Raw genomic sequence first — 23,912 nt, 5'->3', positions numbered from 1 at the left:
GGAACATCAAACGTTTGGACAAATTTCGTAGGTACTTAAGTGTAGGCCTTGTATTCGTATCGAGATAAACCATCACAGACTCTTTTAACTAGAATATTCATTACAAAGGCAAAACATCCATCGACACCAGGGTGATTCCTTAGATCTAAATCGCTCTTCTAAATCGCTTTTTTCTTATAAAATCTAGTTGTGAAAAGCGCGTATTACTCATAAAAAGTGTTTGACTATTTGTCTTTTACGCCCACAGGAATCTGTTTCGGTAATCTGATTATTCTCTCGCGTTGCAGTTTTATGACTACGTGTAAATAAATGATTTGGTCATTGTCACTCCCCACTGGACATGTAAACAATGAAGGAAAAGAACATATTAGATAAAATGGCATCGTGCTACTCTGCTCTCTCTTGATGAATGCTTAACTCTCTTCGCGGTTAGACTGCCAGATCTTTAACGTAGCTCATGTCCTCAAAAGAATTATTCGTTAATTTCACTACATTCCTGTAATGACAATGAACTCTGCCTTGGAGTATAGGTGAGAGCAGTTGTTCAAGGTGGTCAAAGTGTGACTCGGTGGCAGTGCTGGTACGTATACGTGGTTGTGCCTTGAATGAGTGCGTATTACTATTATCAACTCATCCAGGTCTGATTTTTGTGTTTGGAGGATCAACATGGGTTTACCTGTTCCAAGCCTAAACAAATCAACATTTGAGGATCCATATTGGTCGACCTGTTCCAGGCCTAAACAAACCAACATTTAGAAGATCCAGATTGGTTTACCTGTTCCAGGCCTAAACAATCCAGCATTTAGAGGATCCATATTGGTAAACCTGTTCCAGGCCTAAACAAACCAACATTTAGAGGATCCACACTGGTTTACCTGTTCCAGGCCTAAACAAATCATCATTTGGTGGATCAACATTGGTCGACCTGTTCCAGGCCTAAGCAAACCAACATTTAGGGGATCCACATTGGTCGACCTGTTCCAGGCCTAAACAAACCAGCATTTAGAGGATCCATATTGGTTTACCTGTTCGAGGCCTAAACAAACCAGCATTTAGAGGATCCACATTGGTCGACCTGTTCCAGGCCTAAACAAATCAACATTTAGGGGATCCACACTGGTTTACCTGTTCCAGGCCTAAACAAACCAACATTTAGAGGATCCACACTGGTTTACCTGTTCCAGGCCTAAACAAACCAACATTTAGAGGATCAACACGGGTTTACCTGTTCCAGGCCTAAATAAAACAAACCATCATTTGGAGGATCCAGATTGGTTTACCTGTTCCAGGCTTAAACAAATAACCATTTAGAGGATCAACATCGGTTTACCTGTTCCAGGCCTAAACAAACCAACATTTAGAGGATCCACACTGGTTTACCTGTTCCAGGCCTAAACAAACCAGCATTTGGGGATCCATATTGGTCGACCTGTTCCAGGCCTAAACAAACCAACATTTAGGGGATCCACACTGGTTTACCTGTTCCAGGCCTAAACAAACCAACATTTAGAGGATCAACACGGGTTTACCTGTTCCAGGCCTAAACAAACCAACATTTAGAGGATCAACACGGGTTTACCTGTTCCAGGCCTAAACAAACCAACCATAATTTGGAGGATCCACATTGGTTTACCTGTTCCAGGCTTAAACAAATAAACATTTAGAGGATCAACATCTGGTTTACCTGTTCCAGGCCTAAACAAATCAACATTTAGAGGATCCACACTGGTTTACCTGTTCCACGCCTAAACAAACCAACATTTGGTGGATCCATATTGGTCGACCTGTTCCAAGCCTAAACAAATCAACATTTGGAGGATCCATATTGGTTTACCTGTTCCAGGCCTAAACAAACCAACATTTTAGAGGATCCACACTGGTTTACCTGTTCCAAGCCTAAACAAACCAACATTTAGAGGATCAACACTGGTCGACCTGTTCCAGGCCTAAACAAACCAACATTTAGAGGATCCACACTGGTTTACCTGTTCCAAGCCTAAACAAATCAACATTTGGTGGATCCATATTGGTCGACCTGTTCCAAGCCTAAACAAATCAACATTTGGAGGATCCATATTGGTTGACCTGTTCCAGGCCTAAACAAACCAACATCAACGTCAAGCTATGACGTCATTCACGTCAAGCTATGACGTCATTCTATCGTTTACATGTCACAGTATTGTTGACTTAAGAAATACACTTCGCTCTACCACCATGTATAGTGTAATAAAACACACTTTTGCCCTGAACTATTATAGTTAAAGCACGAGGACGCTTGCGTCCGAGTGCTTTAACGTTATAATAGTTCAGGGCGAAAGTGTGTTTTATTGCACTATACATGGTGGTAGGGCGAAGTGTATTTCTTTTCTAAGATGCCAAATTTAATACTTTCTAAAGATAATTACGATTAATTTAAGGCAGAAAACAAACGACGGTGTCGGTGACCTAAATTAAGAATCCTCGCACAGGGCTAACTGGCGCGCTGTTCTATTGATGTGTCTGCCCCCTACGTTAAGACGAACGTTACCAAAAAAAACAAACGATAACAGTTTGATGACGGTTTATGTTCGGATTAAATATCTTCTCTGAATTATTTTAATTACATCTGTCATTAACGTAAACCATATGGGGCAAAATGAACGTTGCATTTCTACTACCAGCGTAAGTTTAGATCAGTACATCCAGAGGAAGTTGAGTAGTCAAGCGACATTCCACAATTGCATTGTGGGAATGTAAACATTACGATCGTTACCGTGTCGCTGAAAACTTGTGAGTCGAAATGACACATTTTAACCGTCGTAAAACATAAACGTATTGTTTCCACCAGTGATGTTAGCTGCGTGAAGCAACAGCAAACCAAGAAACTGGATGCAACGGTGTAGTTTACTGTAGGAGGCCGTACGAGGCGATGACAACTGACATGCATCGTGACGTCGCTTACATTGTGACGTAATGTAAAATGGTTCGATTACGAGGGGGCACACTAGAATGGCACAGTGACGGGAAAACGTCATTCAATTGTTACGTCATCAAAAAACTATACCTTTATTGTCTGATAATGTAATTTTTTTTCGATTGTTCTAACCGCTAGGCATCTTAGAAATAACGTTATTGGTTTGTAGTGAAAATACAATTACTTTTCTTGACTAAATGGACATGTTTTGGATTTTAGAAGCTTATTTTCGGTAATTACTTTATACGTAAATATTTAACGATGATCGAAAAATTTCAATACTATATAAAAACAGAATTTAATCAAAAAGCGTAGTATACTGAAAAAACACTGTATACTCTTTTTGTGTGTTTTTTAGCTACTCGCGATTCACTAACCAGGCAGATAACAGCTGTAAATAAATCACGAGACAATAGCTTTGGATCAAATATCATGCAATAATTGTATCAGCTCAGATGTCAGTCATGAATAGTCTTTAGATCGTCTATCACAGCTCATATGGAAGCTGCCAGCTCTCATATAACTCTACAATAGTCTTCAGGAAAGCCATCAGATTTTGATGTGGCCAGTTTGTGTATCAGTATCAAGTTCTAAGGGTATACAACTTGAGTGAAATGATGCTGTTTGAGCATTTCACATTTAGTTTGATAACTTTGACATATTATCCACATCTTTATTTGCAAAGATATATACAGAGATGGATTTGTTTGCATATGTCAATATGGAGATTTCAGATTTCATAAATGTTATATGTGCGCTAATACTAACATATAACATTATCTCGTTAGCCCGAAGTCCCGGTTTCTCAGAAGTGGACCAGTGAAGATCCTGAGTAGTTCTGATCTTCAGCAACCCATGTAGAAAGAGGCCACTGAGATCAGAGAGTCAGGCTCGCTGACTTGGCGGACTCATGTCATCCTTTCCCGATTGCGTCGATCGATGACCATGATGACAATCACTGGATTATCTGATTGCTTACAAACTGTCGTCATACATGCATCTAAACAGTTGACAAAGAAACACACTAACTGCAGTGACATTATTGGAATATTTCTAACGAACGTTAAACCATACTTATTCCTTTATGTCTTAAAATTTCTAATTACGCTAGGTCGAGGTGACCTGGGTATTTGAGAACAATGTTTCTTTTCGTTAAATTAAAATACAAACATGAACATATCACTGAAACATTAGATCCATTACAGGGATACACAAAATACCTGTCTCGCTTGTTATGATATTCTGAAACTACAGCCATCGACAACCTGATTTTCAGGGATCCGGTGTATTCCTTTCACTATGTTGCCTTTTACGAACGATGGAATCATATTCGTCGGATAACCATGGTAATTCTTTGTCGTTTACGTTACCAGGCACAGAAAAAATAAAGAAGTAGTATTTCATAAACCAAATGTCTTCGACATTATAACAATTACTCTCAGATATATACATCTCAGTGATATATATCTGTTTCGTGCTGTATCTCCACTTCATTCAAATATAAATGAAACTGAGTGAGTGAGTTTAGTTTTACGCCACACCCAGCAATATTCCAGCTATATGGCGGCGGTCTGTAAATAATCGAGTCTGGACCAGTCAGTCCAGTGATCAACAGCATGATCTGCGCAATTGGGAACCGATGACATGTGTCAACCAAGTCAGCGAGTCTTACCACCCGATCCTGTTTGTCGCCTCTTACGACAAGCAATGGGTTACTGAAGATCAATATTCTAACCCGGACCTTCACGGGTTAAATGAAACTGAATGATCCCAAGCCAAATGGCAAAACTATGTACCAATTATAACCGTAGTTTTACTCAGGGAAGACATCAAGTGTTCACGAAAGAAGATTTCCCATATGGTTATTGCCTTCTGCTACCAACGGCCGGTGTGGGAGTTCTATTTCATACGCTCAGGACAATCCAACAAATGGAGGCTAAGATTGTGTTTCGCGTGGACACAAATAACCCACGATACTGGGGCAACGTTCTGATTGGAGGAAGCGAGCGCTGTGGCAGACATCCTGAACATGCTGGCACTGACGTGGGCTAACACCCTGACATCTGAAATCGTGATGAACAATGATCTCAGTGTAATATCTAAGGACATGAAATATTTCTCATGAGGTTGTCAAAGATGAGATTTAATCCTTTTGACCTGCACCTCTGTTCATGGAAAGTGTAACTTAATTAAGATTAGGATAAAAAGAGGTTCATTGTAACATTATTTCATACAGATCCATAAGGTTAAATAAACAGTACCTCTCATCACTGTGATATTTTCTAAATGTAAGGTTGTCTTGGGACTTCATTGTAGTCCTTCTGAGGTATTGATTACTATCATTGCAATCAGTACTACTCGTGTGTTGACTATGCAAATGATCACATCCATTGTGTGCGTAGAGGCAACAGCAGTACTCCTCAATGCTCACAAGTGATGCATACAGATACAACATACGGTAAATTCAGGATTTAACACTATGCCCGCGATAGCGAAAGCGCGTTGCATGTGACAGCGCCGAGAGTCCTATCTCAGTTATGTTATGCATTCAATGACGGAAAATGAGAGAAGCTTCGAAAACGAAACACGTATTTATTATCACAGGGATTGATACCTACCTTACCTTAAAGAAAGACATGTATAACGAAAGAATGTCTGTTTGTCTTCGCTGGTAATGTGTTTCTTGAAGAATTTTCGTTTTGGTTTGATCTGTTTTTACTGTCTATACTGTTCATATTTCTTGACTTTAACTGCAAAGCGAGATCTGGCAATCGATATATGAGCATTGCTTCCTTTCAAATGTTTAAAGTGACGCATGCACCATCCAACGTGTCTGACTTCCGACATGCGGAAATACTAACGAGCATATTGTGGCGGTGCCTGCGCGTTTGGTAGATTTGTATATAATTAGTAGAGTTTCGAAGGCAATAGGCGGTGCAAGTCTACTAATGACTCTGATGAACGGTATGCATCTAAGGAATTAGGCACATCTGGTGAAAACCTATACATCAGATGGTAATGTATACAGCTATTCATACACTGTGACGTGAGACTTGTAAATATCTAAAATCTAGTCTCTGAAATGACACTCTCGACGAAGTCTAGTCTCTGAAATGAAAATATATTATAAGATTTTCGAAACTTAAATATTCTTTTAATGCACAATAGAAAGGGGTTCAGAGAATCTCCTTACCTTTCTAACATTACGATTCATAAATGCAAAATGATTAAAGATACTTTTGTGGCAATATTTGGATGTATGTAGTGATACGGTGGATAACAAACAACCCAGAGGAAATCTTCATTATCAGAACGTTACTTCATTATAAGAAGTCTTGACTTATAAAAGAATAGCATATATTTACTTGCTTTGGATTAGTTTAGTTGTGGTTATTTAACAGTCCGCGAAGTCAATTAATACGCGCATCCATCTCTTTACTACCTCTTCCACCAATCGGAATATATAATAAAAAACCTACTTATGTCCTGTTTGTTTGTTTGTTTATATTTGCAGCAGGGAAACAAGCCCATGGTTTTACATCCAGTCACCGCCGGGATATTTGGCTAGAATTTGTCATCGCTACCCGTGCTTGCCTACGAGACTTAATGCATCGGAAGGGGGGCTCATTGACTAGGTTTATGTTGTATCAGCGCGCCCCCACAGTGCGTATCGATGTTCACACTATCAGTCACTGGTTCGTCTTGTCTAGATTGGATTATTTATAGCCGTCGTTATATGGGTGGCATTATATTTCTGGGTGGCATTAAAGAGCAACTAAAGTAAGAAAAGCCGTTTCACACGTGCATTTTAAATCCAGATTTGTTTATGCTTAGCTCTATTCCTTGATTCATCCAAATAAAGTCCATTGCTTTGTTAGCTCAATACTTGTGCTTATGTAACTGTCACAATTTCGGTGACCGATTTTATCGTTACTCCTCTTTAAAACTTGGTCACTACTGCGAGGGAAAAATGCCAGTTCGTTGGACATGACCAGCTTGGCAAGACACCACTGACCCTCTGAGTACGGTAGGCGTAATTTAATAACATACTTTTAATCAAATCTAATTAAATACAAATGTCACACGTTCTGACATTTTGTGAACAGAGATGTGTGCAGATTATAGAAAAAAGTCCTCGGTATAAATATCCTTGGTAAAAAAAGTACCGGTAAAAACGTCCTTGGTAAAAAAAGTCCTTTTGTAGTAAAAAATGATTTATTTATTAATTTGACAAGATTGACATCAAAGATTTTTAAAAACATGAAGAAATCCCATATAATGACAAATTAAAATTTTAAATTGATGCTTTATCTGAAAAAACATAATGTGCTCACGGATTAAATATCGTTTTAGGACTTTTTTACCGGAACTATTTTACCGAGGATTTTTTTACCGAACAATTTTACTGTTCGTTTGTATTTTTGGCGCTATTGCACCATGTAAGCACGGTGAGTAATGTGCTTAAAGATACATTCGAACTAATATATTATGAGTGTACCATACAACAGTCTTCGTGATTGGGCTCAGAACCTTGCATCTACCCACCACAGACCCGTGAAGATCCGAGTTAAAATTGATCTTCAGCAACTCATGCTTGTCGTAAGAGGCAACTAACGGGATCGGGTGGTCAGGTTCGCTGACACACGTTATTGTATCCAAATTGCGTAGATCGATGTTCGTAACATTGATCACTGGATTGTCTGGTCCAGGCTCAATTATTTACAGACCGCTGCAATATAACTGGAATATTGATGAGTGCGGCGTTAAACAACAAACCTACCTACCCACCGAACTTATGCTTTCCCAAGTGTCGTCTTCATCGAATTGTTGTTTATGCGGAGCACATATGTTATTATATATTCAAAACCAGTGTGAAAATGCAAGTAAAGCGCCGCACTCGGCAATATTCCCGGTACATCATTGACAAACAAGGACGTTTGGCATCACAAAATATTAACACCCACACGTACATCATCCACTATGACGTCATTGTACTTTACGTCAACAAAACATCTCTGGGTCATAAGCGCTTAGCGTTCTGAACGGTTACTTCCTTTTCATGATAGGATGATATTTTCTATAAACCGGCATAAAATTTCCTGGAATAGATAGATTGTGTGTTTTTATGTCTTCTTGCTAAAGGAATTATGGCTCCTCGATTTCTAATAACAAGAATTCCTTTATAACCAGTTTATAAATTTACATTCTGTGTTTCATTTAATGCAAATATGACATGACGTCAAATGAAATGTTTCTTCGGATAACGTTTTCAGACTAAAGAGGATATGATGTATTTGTCAATCAAATAACGCAGGCACTTTTGTCATCATAAAACCCATCCCCTTTCAGTTTGTACCATGGGAATTAGCTGCAAGTCATTAAATATCCTATGGATATTCCGTCCCTTTCTGCTATGCCCTTTACCTTATATTGCAATCGTCCCCGTAGCAATCATTCCCGTGGGTTGTGTGACAGATCTCTCTATAACAATTGTCGCTGCATAATCACTTCGACAGGAAGTAGCCTTGACGACACCGAAAATGAAGCTATTATGTCTCATATAAATTAATAATTCACAATTATGCGTTCGTCTCCTACATTTGTCCAAATTGGTTTAAAACTGCGCTCGTTTTCATTTTTCCTCATTGTTGCGATTGTCAGGAGATACCAACAGTCCACGTTCACTGAAGGTAAGAAGAGGTTAGTTTAGACAGATAATTCAAATTCTATTGTTTTTGAAAAGCAATGTACCATTTGCCAACTGTTCCAAATGATGGCATTGACAAATGGTCATTATAGCCAGAACATTGCTTGTTATGAGAGAAATATGGCCCCACTTGGCTTCCATCCGGTCTGGCCAGTAAGTAACAGTACGTAAAGCTGGATTGTTCGTGCATATCCATGCTGAGTCATGTCGCCATACAGAGCCGTAACATTTCATTCACAGCAGTTGTCTGGTAATCACTATGGCCATCCAGTCATCGCTGAAGACATCAGGTCTCAAGTCACCTACAGACGTTAATGCACAGTACTCATCCTCTTTAGGGGTTAAAAATAACTTGATTTTTTTAGGTAGTGTTCGCAATTTTGAAATTTAGATTGTTTTAGTTTGTTAAACTGATGTGAGTAACGAAAGGTGGTAGTTTTGGAACGAATGGTGACAATTTAGCCAGACTGACCAGATCCAAAGTACTCATGAGTTTTTTCAACCACTCTATGTAAAGTCGAAAGTAAATGCGGCAATGTGAGTTAAATATTAAAAAATGTCAACGCCAAAGATTATTCTGTCTTGATCTCGATTAATAATTTGATAGGCGTCAAAGGAGAAATAGTATTGAAATTATTTAGTCTTCATAAAAGGTAGAACATCATAAAATATGCATGTTGATACCAAGTTTTAGAAGAAATATAACGTTCAGTTCAAAAAGGAAATACCAAATATCATCCTGTAGTTTGTGTGTGTCGCATGCAGTAGTCTCACACATATGGTATGAATCCTTTTTTAACATTTTAAAGGAAGGTCGATAAACCTCTGTGGACCGTTATGTCTGTCATCAGTATTGATTCCGCTTATCACAGATGTGATTTACTTGATTTCATTCATTGTTCGTGTGTGGACTAGCGATGCGGCGTTTGCATCGCACAGAGCGTTACAGACTGTGGACATGCCGTGACCAATACATGTGATCATGATTAGCCAACTATGGTAAAGGTACCAACAACCCACAAAATGAGCAACGCCCTTCTGGTTGTCCAGGGTTTAACCGAAGTTTACAGGATCGATTGATCCAAAACTAAACTTTACGGAATCTAGCTGGAAAGACGAAGCAATGACTGCAAAGCGTATTTCAGGCTACCTGAGTTCAGCTCATCTCGTTGCTCGACGTTGTGCCACCCGTTACAAATCGTCATATTGCCAAGTTTTCAAGTTTCAAAGTTTATTCTCATGAGTCATATACATGACATAGAGTGAAACAAATATATGTGCAAAACAATGAAACACATACATATTACATTAACGGAGCCTACGCAAGCCCCATTTTACAAAAAGAGCAAGTTTAACGAGTATTGGTTTGTATGTGATAGACATAAGTGAAATATATTTATCAACAGTGGGATGTTTACAATAATATGCAGGGAGATATTTGTTTAATTCGTTTAACTCATTGCATTCTAACATAAAGTGAAATTCATCCCCAATTTTACTCTTGTATGATGTACACAATCTATTTTCTTTATCAATTTTATGCCATCTACCAGTTTCAATAGGGAGTCTGCCAAGAGACCTCATTGGTGCACACCTATAGTGATTGTTAATGTTGTGATTTCAGTTGTTAGATTACATGATATATGGCGAATGTTGTTATTGTGAACAATAGGCACATCCCTTGTGACAATATGACGGGGGGGGCGCGGGGGATGGTCCTGTGAGCATTAATGAGTAGAGTTTACATTCACGATATGCTGGATGTTCTTATACTTAAACGTTGACGATGTGCATTCGTATTGGAAAAGAAAACTGTTTTTGAAGATTGCAGTACATTTGGGGAAATATTTAAAAGTTTAATGCCACGATATCTTTGTCTGCAAATTTGAAATGCAGAGCAGGTGGTATGTTTCTGAAGTGATGTTAGCCTGCAGTTTGAAAAAAGGTTTCAAAGCAATATCAAGAACGATTATCTTGTCGATTCTGTTGGCTCTTACTGTTTGTGGACCCATTCAGCAGCAGCAGTTACTTAAGTATGTTTTAACAGAGAGTATCGCCAAGTTTGTATTGTGCAGCAGCTCTTCCAAAGCAAACCAACCGTAGGTTCTTGTGGCCATGGCTGTGGCAACGTATCTGAAGGTTTACTCCCATTAGTTAGACATCCCATTAGATCCCCAAAATTGTCAAACATTTCTCTAAATATGTTAACATTTCAATGACCATAATACCATAATATTATCATTTATTGTCATTTGTACCTCATATGATGCTGATTTGCCGATAATATCGGCCTGAGTATAATAAAGTTCTGTTCTGTTCTATTATTCATTTTATGGGCCATTCCTATTTCATTAAGAGGTAACAGGCAGGGGATTAGCTGTACACTCACCCAGTTGTTGTTTTAACCTGTCTAACGATTGGGATGTCTGACAAATGGGAGGATCTGAACATTAATACATAAATGTTGCAAGCTCGTTGGTTAGAAACTGTCCACGATTGTTATTTGCTTTTGTATTTTACGTCGGCGATGTTCACAACAGTCGAATCCAGTGTTTTCCTCTGGACATAATACCAGCTCTACTAAGAGTGGTGCATTGTCTCTGATTACCAAGCATTACGCTAAGGGGTGAGTGATTTTAGAATACAGATGCTTGAGGATACTACAGGAAATACTTCTTTACATGACTAATCTATACCATGTGACTCGTATAGATAATTACCACTGAATCTCTCCACTATACACCAATACACAATTGGTTCATTCAATGACAGAAATGTTCAAGTTCAGTTTGTCATGGCAGGTCTTCAAACGTGTGTTTTTGCAGTATGTTTTACCTGCAACATAAACTTGATTTCAGGATCAAATTATCAGAATGGGACAGGTTTTGCCATGTTGTGAGCCTCATGCCAAAAACTGTATGGAGAAACACCAATGTCCTCCAATTTAATGAACATGTTTTGGAGATATCAGCCAGTGAATCTTTGGGTTGTTTCTTTTGCCCTCATGTTTAATTCAGACAGAGTTCATTATATCCGGGTAACGCCTTCGTGGTCTCGTGACATTGTCGTCGTTCTAGAGAACGGAATATTAGTAGTTCGATCCCCAAGCGGGATTATACCAAAAGACGTAAAACGATGTCGATTCCATGCCTGGCGGTCGACATTAAGAGCATACACTAAGGACTGATCACATCGGAGTCAGTATAAAGTGCGGGGTATCCATGTTAAATGCATGTAGTATTTCAATGGATGAAAACTCTAAAACCCGCATCAACGTCTCTATATGCAAGTGCAATAATCTTGAACGTTGAACCCCATTTCACCTCTCTCATGATATCCCTGAGGACATTTGGTATTGGCCGTGGCTTCTGAATTTTAATGGCGCCGTGGATGGCCTAGTCGTGTTCAGGGCAATTCGGTGTGCACAGTAGTGTCCCTTTAGGTTTCCAGTATCCGATCATCAGGATTCGACCAGATTATGACCCTTGGTTCACCATAACAACCCACGGATTTACAGTTATTTCACCAAAGTGGTAATCGTCTTCGGAATGTGACTAGCTTCCCTGTCTTCACTGCCCGAAGCTGCTCAAAGTAAACAGAGCCTCCCTAAACCATAGAAGCTGATTTATCAAATATGCCGGCTCTCCACGTGCTCTATATGCAGACAAATGATCTTGCATACTTCGCCACAACGTTGTTGGCGATAAACTACGACTTTAAATAATTCCTCTAAGAAAGCTGTCCAATGTATTGTCACGTTTGAGTGACTTTCGTCTGAAATGGGAGGTTTGTTCCCCAAAGAAAATGACAGATAACAAGTCGATATGTTGTGCAATCAATATCTAAGGCATGTGGCGGGAATGTTAGAAATATGACATAAACCAGTTTATATAAAGATTTAGCATACCAGCAGGAAGTAGAAAGCAGAACTGAATAACCTTACCGTCGTTTAGTTTCATAGTTATGTAAAACTCTTTAGACGAAGGAGCATCAATCTTTTCAGGTGTTATGTTTTTCACGAAACGATCTCCACCACATCCAAAAAGTCCATCATTACAAACATATATTTCAGATCTTAAATTCACTTGCTACTTTCATTTTGTTTTCCAGTATAACAATTGTTTCGTTCGAGTAATTCGAGTGAGTGAGTTTAGTTTTAAGCCGCACTCAGTGTCTGTAAATAATTGAATCTGGACCAGAAAATCCCGTGATCAACAGCATGAGAGTCGATCTACGCAATTGGGATACGATGACATGTGTCAACCAAGTCAGTGAGTCTGACCACCCGATCCCGACAAGCATGGGTTACAATTCAATTCTAACCCGGATCTTCACGGGTTGAGTAATTTGGAGATAACATTGGCAAAAGATAACGAATTGATAATTGAGTTGACAAAATGCATGTCATGTGTATGTCCACAAAGAAACTTGAATAGAGCAATTATGGTTACTAGTCGGTTAACAGTCGGTAACAGTCAATCTCTTTTATATATGACCAACCTCCATCATTGTCACGTACGGGGGGTGTATATCTTGCAGAGAAGGGGAGCGTTGCCCGTTGGTCACTTCGGGTGACTACATGAATGAAGGTGGTCATTGCCCTTAAGAGATTTCGGATGACTACATGCAGAATGTGTTCATAGCCCGTTGGGCATTTCGGATGACTACATGAAGAATGTGTTCATAGCCCGTTGGGCATTTCGGGTGACTACATGAAGAATGTGTTCATAGCCCGTTGGGCATTTTGGGTGACTACATGGAGAAGGTGGTCATTGCCCGTTGGGCATTTCGGGTGACTACATGAGAGAAGGTGGTCATTGTCCGTTGGGCATTTCGGGTGACTACATGGAGAAAGGTGGTCATTGCCCCTTGGACATTTCGGGTGACTACATGAAGAAGGTGGTCATAGCCTGTTGGGCATTTCGGGTGACTACATGAAGAAGGTGGTCATTGTCCCTTGGGCATTTCGGGTGACTACATGGAGAAGGTGGTCATTGCCCGTTGGGCATTTCGGGTGACTACATGGAGAAGGTGGTCATTGTCCGTTGGGCATTTCGGGTGACTACATGGAGAAGGTGGTCATTGCCCCTTGGGCATTTCGGGTGACTACATGAAGAAGGTGGTCATAGCCTGTTGGGAGATTTGGGTGACAACATGGAGAAGGTGGTCATTGCCCGTTGGGCATTTCGGGTGACTACATGAAGAAGGTGGTCATAGCCCCTTGGGCATTTCGGGTGACAACATGAAGAAGGTGGTCATAGCCCGTTGGGCATTTCGGGTGACAACATGAAGAAGGTGGTCATAGCCCGTTGGGCATTTCGGGTGACTACATGGAGAAGGTGGTCATTGCCCCTTGGACATTTCGGGTGACTACATGAAGAAGGTGGTCATAGCCTGTTGGGAGATTTGGGTGACAACATGAAGAAGATAGTCATTGCCCCCTGGGCATCTCGGTTGACTACATGAAGAAGGTGGCCATAGCTAGCCCGTTGGGCATTTCGGGTGACAACATGAAGAAGGTGGCCATAGCCCGTTGGGCATCTCGGGTGACTACATGAAGAAGGTGGTCATAGCCCGTTGGGCATTTCGGGTGACTACATGAAGAAGGTGGTCATAGCCCTGTTGGGAGATTTGGGTGACAACATGGAGAAGGTGGTCATTGCCCGTTGGGAGATTTGGGTGACTACATGAAGAAGGTGGTCATTGTCCCTTGGACATTTCGGGTGACTACATGAAGAAGGTGGTCATAGCCTGTTGGGAGATTTGGGTGACAACATGAAGAAGATGGTCATTTGACTACATGAAGAAGGTGGCCATAGCTAGCCCGTTGGGCATTTCGAGTGACAACATGAAGAAGGTGGCCATAGCCCCTTGGGCATCTCGGGTGACAACATGAAGAAGGTGGCCATAGCCCGTTGGGCATCTCGGGTGACTACATGAAGAAGGTGGTCATAGCCCGTTGGGCATCTCGGGTGACTACATGGAGACGGTGGCCACTGTGTGTCATTCGACCATGAAACAAAAGGAACGTGTATGTGTACAATGTATAAATATCGAATAACAGATTTATATCTATCTCCATGCATGTAAAGTGTGTGATACGTTAAAAACGTCACAAATATTACATTGCAAGCATCATAGAAATGAAAACAACCGATATCATATTGATATTATTGGTCATCAGTTGTCACTTGAATCACCTCATCGTCGTCGATGTTTTGAGAATGTCACAAAAAGTAATTAAATCTATCATCAAAATTGATTTTATACATTGTTATGAGCAGATTTTAATGGCTGTAGTCATTTAGGTAACCTGCTGCAAACTACAAATGGCAAAGTGTGAAATATCAAGGTTTATGTATTTATGCAGTGTTGATTGCTCTCGTGGTCGTTTATAGTCTTCGCATAAGGCATTTGAATGACACCAATCACTTAACACTGTTTGCTTAGTGGAGCAAATATAAATTGGGTTCATCCCTTTATTGGGGATTGAAAGGTGAATGGAGATTACACAGCGTGGCTCGACGTGTATACTACAGGGTATTCATTTTTGCATTCTATAGAACATTTAACGTGTGGCTCTGAAAAAGTAATACAATTTAAATGCTTGATTACCTTATTGGATCGGATCGCATTAAAAATAGTTTCTATTGACTACTGATAAAGTTCCTGGCATGTGTTGATTTTAAAGAAAAGGTTTTTAATGAAAAATGTGCGCGTTCCCTGTCTCTGTCTCTCTCTCTCTCTCTCTCTCTCTCTCTCTCTCTCTCTCTCTCTCTCTCTCTCTCTCTCTCTCTCTCTCTCTCTCTCTCTCTCTCTCTCTCTCTCTCTCTCTCTCTCTCTCTCTCTCTCTCTCTCTCTCTCTCTAAAGCATCACCGTCATAATGGTGTGTCTTCGGTGATGCTGAATATATTTTATTTCTTTGACACTGTTTTGTATATCATAATAATGGTATGCTGAACCCTGCATTTGATTTGCCAAACAAACGTTATTTTGGTCGTTAGGTAATCATTTATATATCCTGATCTTAACAATGGCATTTCCTTCAGTATGAGATACAATGTTATGAATTACCCAGAATGCAACATATGGCCTTCATTTTGCATCATGTTGCCACTTTTTACTACTTTAAGTGAGTTTTTTTAACGTCATTACGTAAGTTTTGAATCTAAATTTGCCCTGGAAACTGTGCCATTTACAGAAATTCCAAATGTTAGATAATAACACATTGACTGTAAAGTCATGATGTAAGAGAAAGGTTATCGATAACTCACAAAAGTGTCAAGCACGAAACTTACCTGATCTCCTATATCAAATGATACACGCGCATACATGGCGGTATAAATTACTGTTACACAATGACGTACTTGTTTTACATTGCTTCTGTTAACATTTATCAGAAACTCAAAACACTGTGTTTTAACAACAAATAGCTGTTGGGAATATACAAATGTATAACCATCGACGGTAAGCAGTGGTTTAGTGGCGTCTTAAACTGCATGTGTTTAGAATCACGTGTAATCTGGAATCGTCTAGAACAACTTGACTTATCAATGATAGTAGAATGGTATAGAACATTACATTGCTTCGGTTAACATTTATCAGAAGTTCAAAACATTGTGTTTTAACGACAAATAGCTGTCGGGATCATATGACTACCTTAAGCAGTGGTTTAGTGGCGTCTAAAACTTTAGACGTGTTTAGAATCACGTGTAATCTGGAATCGTCTAGAACAACTTGACTTATCGGTGATAGTAAAATGGTACAGAACGTTAAGGAAGGTATTTAGACTATGCAAGCAGATGCCTCTTTTCATCTCACATAGCACCAAAACCAGCGGATGTATGAAGCATTGTTGGTTTTCTTCATCTAACATATCCCTCCTAGGCCTATTTTGGAATCCTGACCACTGAAAGTGTAGTACCATTGGAGTTTGCATCTCCACTCTGTTGTGTATTACCACTGTAATTAATTTGTATTTATTTGTAATTTGTATTTATTTGTAAACCCGTATATTGATGGTTCCTCTCTGAAGTCTTTTGCATGTAGATTCCTGGGTTAACTTATTGATTCAATTTGGAAATCTACACATAATCCCACACATGCACACGTGTACAAGCGCGCACGTCGCTATTTAAGAGGAATAGCCTTGAACGTGTTAACTAGTTTTCACCTCACACCCAACGCAGTGTGACATATTATGCAGACGGTTCTTATGTTTCAGATCCAAAGATGCAGATGACTCTAGTTTTAGGCTGCCTCGCACTGGTCATCTCGATGGGGGTTCAACGGGCATGTGGTGCCTTCAGATCTGGAAGCGCGTATAGGCAAAACTGGGGCTTCAAAGGTCAGGTGGGAACGTCGGTAGTGACCTCTTCAAGCAGCGACCAGGCTTGCTGTCCGGTATGCTACTTCCCCTTCTGATCTAGATCGAAGGTAAGAGGAATAAGGGACAAGTTAAAAGTTAAAATCTTAAGGGGGACGGGTTCACAGAGCTGGAGCTGGAATGGCATGAAAAACCGGAATTTCAATTTCATTTTTCACATTTTTCAAATTTCAATTTCAATTTCATTTTTTTAAACAGACACGCATGTAAATATTGTCAACTGATTTGGGATACAGCAAAGAAACCGTTGTGTCGATGTTGAAGAGACCTATGCAGATATTTCGAGGTTCGACAGAATTGATTACTTCGTGACAACCGTGGGTTTGATATATCAAAGTCCGACACAAATGTTTTACTGTATATGTAATGAATACTTGTGTGTACATTGTAGTTCATGAGGGACTTAGCAAACTATATTATCATTTACTTCAAACATATATATTCCATGACCACGTCTGCATGCCACCAACCATTGCCCTTCTCTCTTTACAGTTCATCAATTCCTATACCTGTCAGAGACATGGTGCTCCAACTCTCACAGGATCCCGAACTTGCACTGTACTTGATCAGAGAGTTTGTGGATCTGAACGGTTTGTGCTTTCAAATATAATTGCTGTACTTGTAAATGTGAAATATAAATTTGATGAACATAAAACTGAAGAGTAATTAGTTGATATGTGTCAATAGGCACATTAGTGAGACCAAGAGACATAGAGAGGCCTAACCGGCATTCGAACCCACGATGAAAAATGCCTGATCCATGGGACGTAGCTCTGTATTAGTCATTATATCCATGCTTTGTAGCATTAGGAAACGATTTGCTGCGTTAGGCATTATGATTATATTATCCTCAAAGAACGCGTGCATTAAATACTGGTAGAGAATCTTTTTGTACATTGGTTTTAAATTAGTGCGTGCTATTTTCAATTTTAGTGCTTCAATGTGAATTTTTACATTTAATGAGTTAATCATTTTCTTAGAATTGCAGCAATGCCCTCGAGTCTGGAGTTAGTTTTTTTGTGCATCGGCGATATAATAATAAAAGCAAACTTACAAAACGAATTCATAAGACGAATACAAATTTTTGTATTGAAAATATCTTTTGTTCAATGTTCAAGCACCATATGTACTTTTTGAGAGCAGTTTGGCATCTCCATTTTTTTAAGGTGACGGATTCATAAGCGAAGCGGAATTCTTAAGAAGGATGAAGAAGTAAACCGTCCCAGAGATGCCTTACACGATTGGCCGTTTCACATACGAAGCACAGAAGTACTTACTATAGCTGCATGTTTGGATGAATGAACCCTTTCAGACACATTAGTTTCAACTGAGATCCATTAAAACTGAACGTGTGTTTGTGTATCAATGACAGGTACTTGTGCTTCGAGTAACTGTGATTTTACTTACTCCGTCTATTATTATGATGTTAGCATATACACCACAGTAAGTGTAAACACATTTAGAAAGCTGGACAGCTACACCATCAAGTGGGATTATGAGTCATATCAGCAATTTGTCACACATACCTGTATGGAATTGTTGCTGTGACAACGGTATTCAGGTAATGACATACCATTGCACCACAAGAATGCCTTAGATGATCACCTATTGTCATCAATATATTTATGTATACTATATGTTAGTTCTAATTAAAATGTTTTGTTTTCCTTTTTGAAGAAATTTAATAAACCATATACAGCCAAATCTCTTGTACTCTTATAGTTTCAAAAGTGATTGACATACACGTAATTATTTTGAGGAACCAAGGCTACATGTGGTCTCACCCTAAGCATGTGAGTTTGTTCAAAATTGTCTCTGTTCACCCAGCAGAAAATGGGTACCCGGTGGAATAGGACATATGACTATTTCCCTTCTAGCACCTCACAGGCAGGTTGGGCTATCCGGGGTTATCATGTTGTATGCGCTTAGAGCATGCCCTAGCGGCGTGTAGTTCACGCGTGGAGACCTTATTATTATTGACATTGTAAACTGGTATTACAAGAGGGCGGTTCGCATTGCAATTACATTTCCAGTATAACAGGTTGTACCTCTCGCGGTCATGTTGGACAACAAGAAGTCTCTTTTAATGCAAACAATCTAAGTTTTATCACTCTAAATACTGTTCCGAATGAAAACAGGTTGGACCAGTGGTGTTTCATATCAAATGTACATTTGACATATCCAAGCAGTATTTCAAGACTTTTGTTTTTGTCAGAACTGACATTCCCAGGCTTTCTGGGCAAATATATGTCTTGCAACATCAGTTTTGGAATTATATTCAGTTCACTGTGTTATTTTTACATGTTTCTCAATATACGTCATTGAACATGAGAACATATTCCAATGTAAGGGAATAAACATGATATTGTTCTCCTTATTTCAAAAGGCACCATGGCACGCCGATATGTATCGTTGAAGAGACCTCATTCTCGACTTAGCGCATAGAGAACAGAAGGTCGATGATTTCTTTCCACAGTGGTAGCCTAGTGGTTAAAGACTCGGGTTCGATTCCCCACATGGGTGCAATGTGTAAAGTCCTCCGCCGTAATGTTGCTGGAGTATTGCACCGTAAGACCATACTCACTGACTCTATCATTCGCTAGCCTTGTCGCACCAAAGGACTTTAAAATGTACTACTTCTTACCATCCATAGAATTCGGAACCCCCTGAAGATCCGGTTTAGAATTGGTCTTAAGCAACCCATGCTTGTCGTCCCAGGCGAATAACGGGTCCGGGTGGTCAGGCTCGCTGACTTGGTTGACACATGTCATCGGTTCCCAACTGTGTAGATCGATGCTCATGCCATTGGCCACTAGATTATCAGGTCCAGACCGTCGTCAAATAGCTGGAATACTTCAGCGTGCAGAGTGCAGCGGTAAACACCAAACAAACCCTAGAATTCAACATTGAGGGGATAAAAATGGACTAGCTATAGTCGTCTGAGACTTACAATGGCCAGGAGTCCACGTAAAAGTGTGGCAATAAGACCAGTTAATTAACCAGATATTAAACTTCAAAGAAGAAGTAAAAGGGCTGAAAAGAGGAAGTATAATTTTCACAAGCGTCGTGATTATATTTCATAGTGGTAGTAATATTTATTTATAGAAAAGACTAATCATGCATACTGATGATGCATTTCTTTTTAACGGCGATCACGTTACCGTCTGTGTTGAAACAGGTATATGAGTTACGTCGTGTGTACGTATAAGGTTTTTTTCAAATCATAAGTAATTTAATGTACTGTGTAGTTTAAAGAGAGAGAATCAGACAACCATATAATCACACAGACAGGCAGACACACAGAGACAGACACCGATAGATAGATAGATAGACAGACAGACAGACAGACACACATACAGAGACACATACATGCATACATACGCACACACACATACATACATACACACACACATACACACACACACATATATACACATATACACATACATACAATCTTTGGTGAAGATCGTTGTTCATATTATCAGTCATCTGGTATACTGCCTCAGATTCTATTCAGTCGTTAACATTTCGGGATTATTGCTTATTGGTGTTAAACAACAAACAAACAACAAAGTTGTCATACGGCCGGCGCATACCTACAACCCTGTTTAGTCATTAGGGCGGTGGGGTAGCCTAGTGGTTAAAGCGTTGGCTCCTCACGCCGAAGACCCGGGTTCGAATCCCCACGTGTCCCCCGCCGTGGTGTTGCTGGACTATTGCTAAAAGCGGCGTAAAACCAAACTCAGTCAGTCAGTTAAGTCATTATTCCTTCCGCATGCCAGAAACCAATGTTCGTGGGTTCGAATCCCTTTTCGTCGATTCTGTTTCTGGGGCATCGGTCGCGTCCTCGTGGGTTTCAACAACGTCTAAAACTTGCATCACTTCGGAATTTTGGCACACATTGACCAGACACGCCGGGATATGACTAGAAAACGATTCAAAGCTGAGTTAAACCCAACTAACTCAATCACTCATTCCTACTTTCAAGAACGCATATATATTTACCTCCAGGCAAGGAGTGAGTATAATTTTACGCGGCTTTTAGCAATATTCCAGCAATATCACGGCGGAGGACACAAGAAATGGGCTTCACACATTGTACCCATGTGGGGAATCGGACCCGGGTGTTCGGCGCGACGAGCGAACGCTTTCACCATTAGGCAACCCCACCGCCCCAGCACACAAGGAAGTTCGACCTGGCTTCAGGCCAGTGTATTTGCAAAGATTTCAGATGTTTTTCTTTTAAAATCACTGGTGTAAATTGATATCGCTGACATCGGTATTCGAGGATACACATGGCTGGTTGGTTTGTTCTTTAACGCCGAACTCAGCAATATTCCAGCTATATGGCGGTGGTCTGTAAATAATCGAGTCTGAGCCAGACAATCCAGTGATCTACGGCATGAGCATCGATCTACGCTATTGGGATACGCTGACGTGTGTCAACCAAGTCAGCGAGCCTGACCACCCGATCCCATTAGTGACCTCTTACGAAAAGCATGGGTTGCTGAACACCAGTTCGAACCCACGGCATGACTGCAAAGTAGCACATCAGTTGGAGCAGGACTGTTTGAAGATATTCTCTCGTCGTATGAGCTGCCACACAGGTAAACTGACAAACTGTAATGTTACAACTGACAAAACATATCTACAATGTGACATGCAGCACAAACAGGGTTGTAGAATTTAAGTCGTGTTCTGGCATGCACTGGGTGGGTGACTTCGCATGCAGTATGCATGCACGGAATACATGAAGCCGCATATACGAGGTGTGCTTTATTCCAGACGATCCTACGATTGAGAACCACCTGGTGTCGTTACTGATTTTCAGTGATCCACTCGTATCTTCCTCAACCATTTAGCCTTCTACGCACAATGGAATATATACTCTTCAGAAAAAGAAACTATACATAGGAAAAATTTGAAGTTTTGGAAAATATTTGACACAAACCAATCCATGCTGATTCCCAACAAGTGGGGGAGAAGTTGCCGACGACAAAACGTTTGAAAAAGGAAACGTTGAACAAAAACGTAACGTTACACTCACGTCTGTACACATCACTAAAACGCACCCTACATGAAATGCACGTGCATCATGAAATTGTGTATGACCCTGAACTGAAGCCTATGACTGTAGGCTTTAAAAAGCCACACCGATTGTACGCCACATGCATTGCTTTTAGCCACTATCGACGACAAGAGAATGAAAAGACTGACAGAAGCGCAACGACACAACGCCATCGGCCGTTTACAAGGACGGGCATCGCGGAATGAGGTGGCAAGGCACTTCAGCGCGTCCAGACAGACCGTCTCAATCCTATGGACCCGATACAACAATTCTGGGAGTATTAATGACAGACCCAGGTCAGGTCGACCTAGAGTTACCACCGCCGCCCAGGATCGCTACATCCGTTTGAGACATGTTCGTTCAAACACCACGGCCGCATCATCCACAACAATCCGAATCTCCGCCCAGACAGTGCACAATTGGCTATTGAAAGCCAGACTTTTGCCAGAAGACCAGTTCAGCGTCAAGACCTTCCCTTCATCAACGTCAACGGTTGATCTTTGGAGCATGACAATGCTAGACCTCACTTTGCACGTGTTTGACAGGACTTCCTCCAGCAAAACAATGTTCAGGTGTTACCTTGGTCTTCTCGATCCCCCAATTTGTCCCCCATTGAACATCTATGGGATACTACCCGTGAACGTCCGGGTTAGAATGAGCTTTCAGTAGCCTATGCTTGTCGTAAGAGGCGACTACCAGGATCGGGTGGTCAGGCTCGCTGGCTTGGTTGACACATATCATCGTATCCCAATTGCTTAGATCGATGCTCATGCTGTTGATCACTGGATTGTCTGGTCTAGATTCAATTATTTACAGACCGCCGTCATATAGCTGGAATATTGCTGAGTGCGGCGTAAAACTAAACTCACTCACTCTATGGGATACTCTTGATCGACGCTTGCCCCAGCGTAATCCGCCACCTCAGACACTACAAAATCTGCACACAACACTTCAGCAAGAGTATCAAAACATTTCCCAAGACAGCATTCAACATCTCCTTTCTTCTGTGGGTCACCGCTGCCAAGCTGTTACCGATGCTCATGTTGGTCACACCAGATACTGACATTTAACTCTGACCAAGTGGATGTAATAGCTCTCTGTGGTTTGACCAAACACTTTCTGGATAATCATGTTTTGGAATTTTGTAAAGTGATGATATACTGTAATTGTCATTGTTTGAATCAATTATATGCATTCAGTAAGTAAACTCCAAAACAGCATGTATAGTTTCTGTATTTTGAAGAGTATATTTGGGCTGACAATCAACTGGATTTTCTCTGGCGTCGAAGTTTAATATTATATATACTCGATAAGTTCGATTTCGAGTTATATTTTATTCATCCTTATTGTAGTCAAGAAAGAAAACTGTCAGCATGACATTTCAAAAAATTAAAAACTGTACTGAAGGTACTTCCAAAGTTAGAGCCGCATTTCTATCATATTTCATTCGTGTTGTATGTTTCCGTTTCTTAGTAATGAGTCATATTGTAGAGAATGATTGCTTAACGGTTGTTATCTGTATCGTATCTGTGATCACGGTTATCGTGCTCATGTTCATATTGGTAATTTCAAAACAAGAACCGATTTTTTAAAATCTAGTGAAATGTGATCAGTTCATTTTTTAAACAAGAGTGACAACGATCTAAGGATCTATCACGAAACGTCGCATTATAATAGAATAAAGAAGTTGTCATCCAAGAAGTTTCTTGCCTATACTGTTGCTCAATAACTTCTAAAATGAAAAACAACAATATCGCATGACGTAGTTTACCATGGATTCCCCACGCAGAGATGTGC

At 40.2% G+C, this 23,912-nt stretch overlaps 1 long non-coding RNA gene across 1 annotated transcript; it reads left to right on the top strand.

Annotated features, from left to right (window-relative positions):
- The first annotated feature begins 8,543 nt into the window (after positions 1 to 8,543).
- Positions 8,544 to 18,751, top strand: LOC124291240. Its single transcript, XR_006902175.1, has 4 exons — positions 8,544 to 8,643; positions 16,886 to 17,097; positions 17,540 to 17,637; positions 18,214 to 18,751. It is a non-coding gene; the product is annotated as an uncharacterized LOC124291240 (long non-coding RNA).
- The last annotated feature ends 5,161 nt before the right edge of the window (positions 18,752 to 23,912 follow it).

This window comes from Haliotis rubra, unplaced genomic scaffold, assembly GCF_003918875.1.
Source record: "Haliotis rubra isolate DU_JTF1 unplaced genomic scaffold, ASM391887v1 Scf487, whole genome shotgun sequence".
NCBI classification, from domain to species: domain Eukaryota; kingdom Metazoa; phylum Mollusca; class Gastropoda; order Lepetellida; family Haliotidae; genus Haliotis; species Haliotis rubra.
The sequence above is the reverse complement of the archived record's forward strand: the minus strand, read 5'-3'. Positions and strand labels throughout refer to the sequence as shown.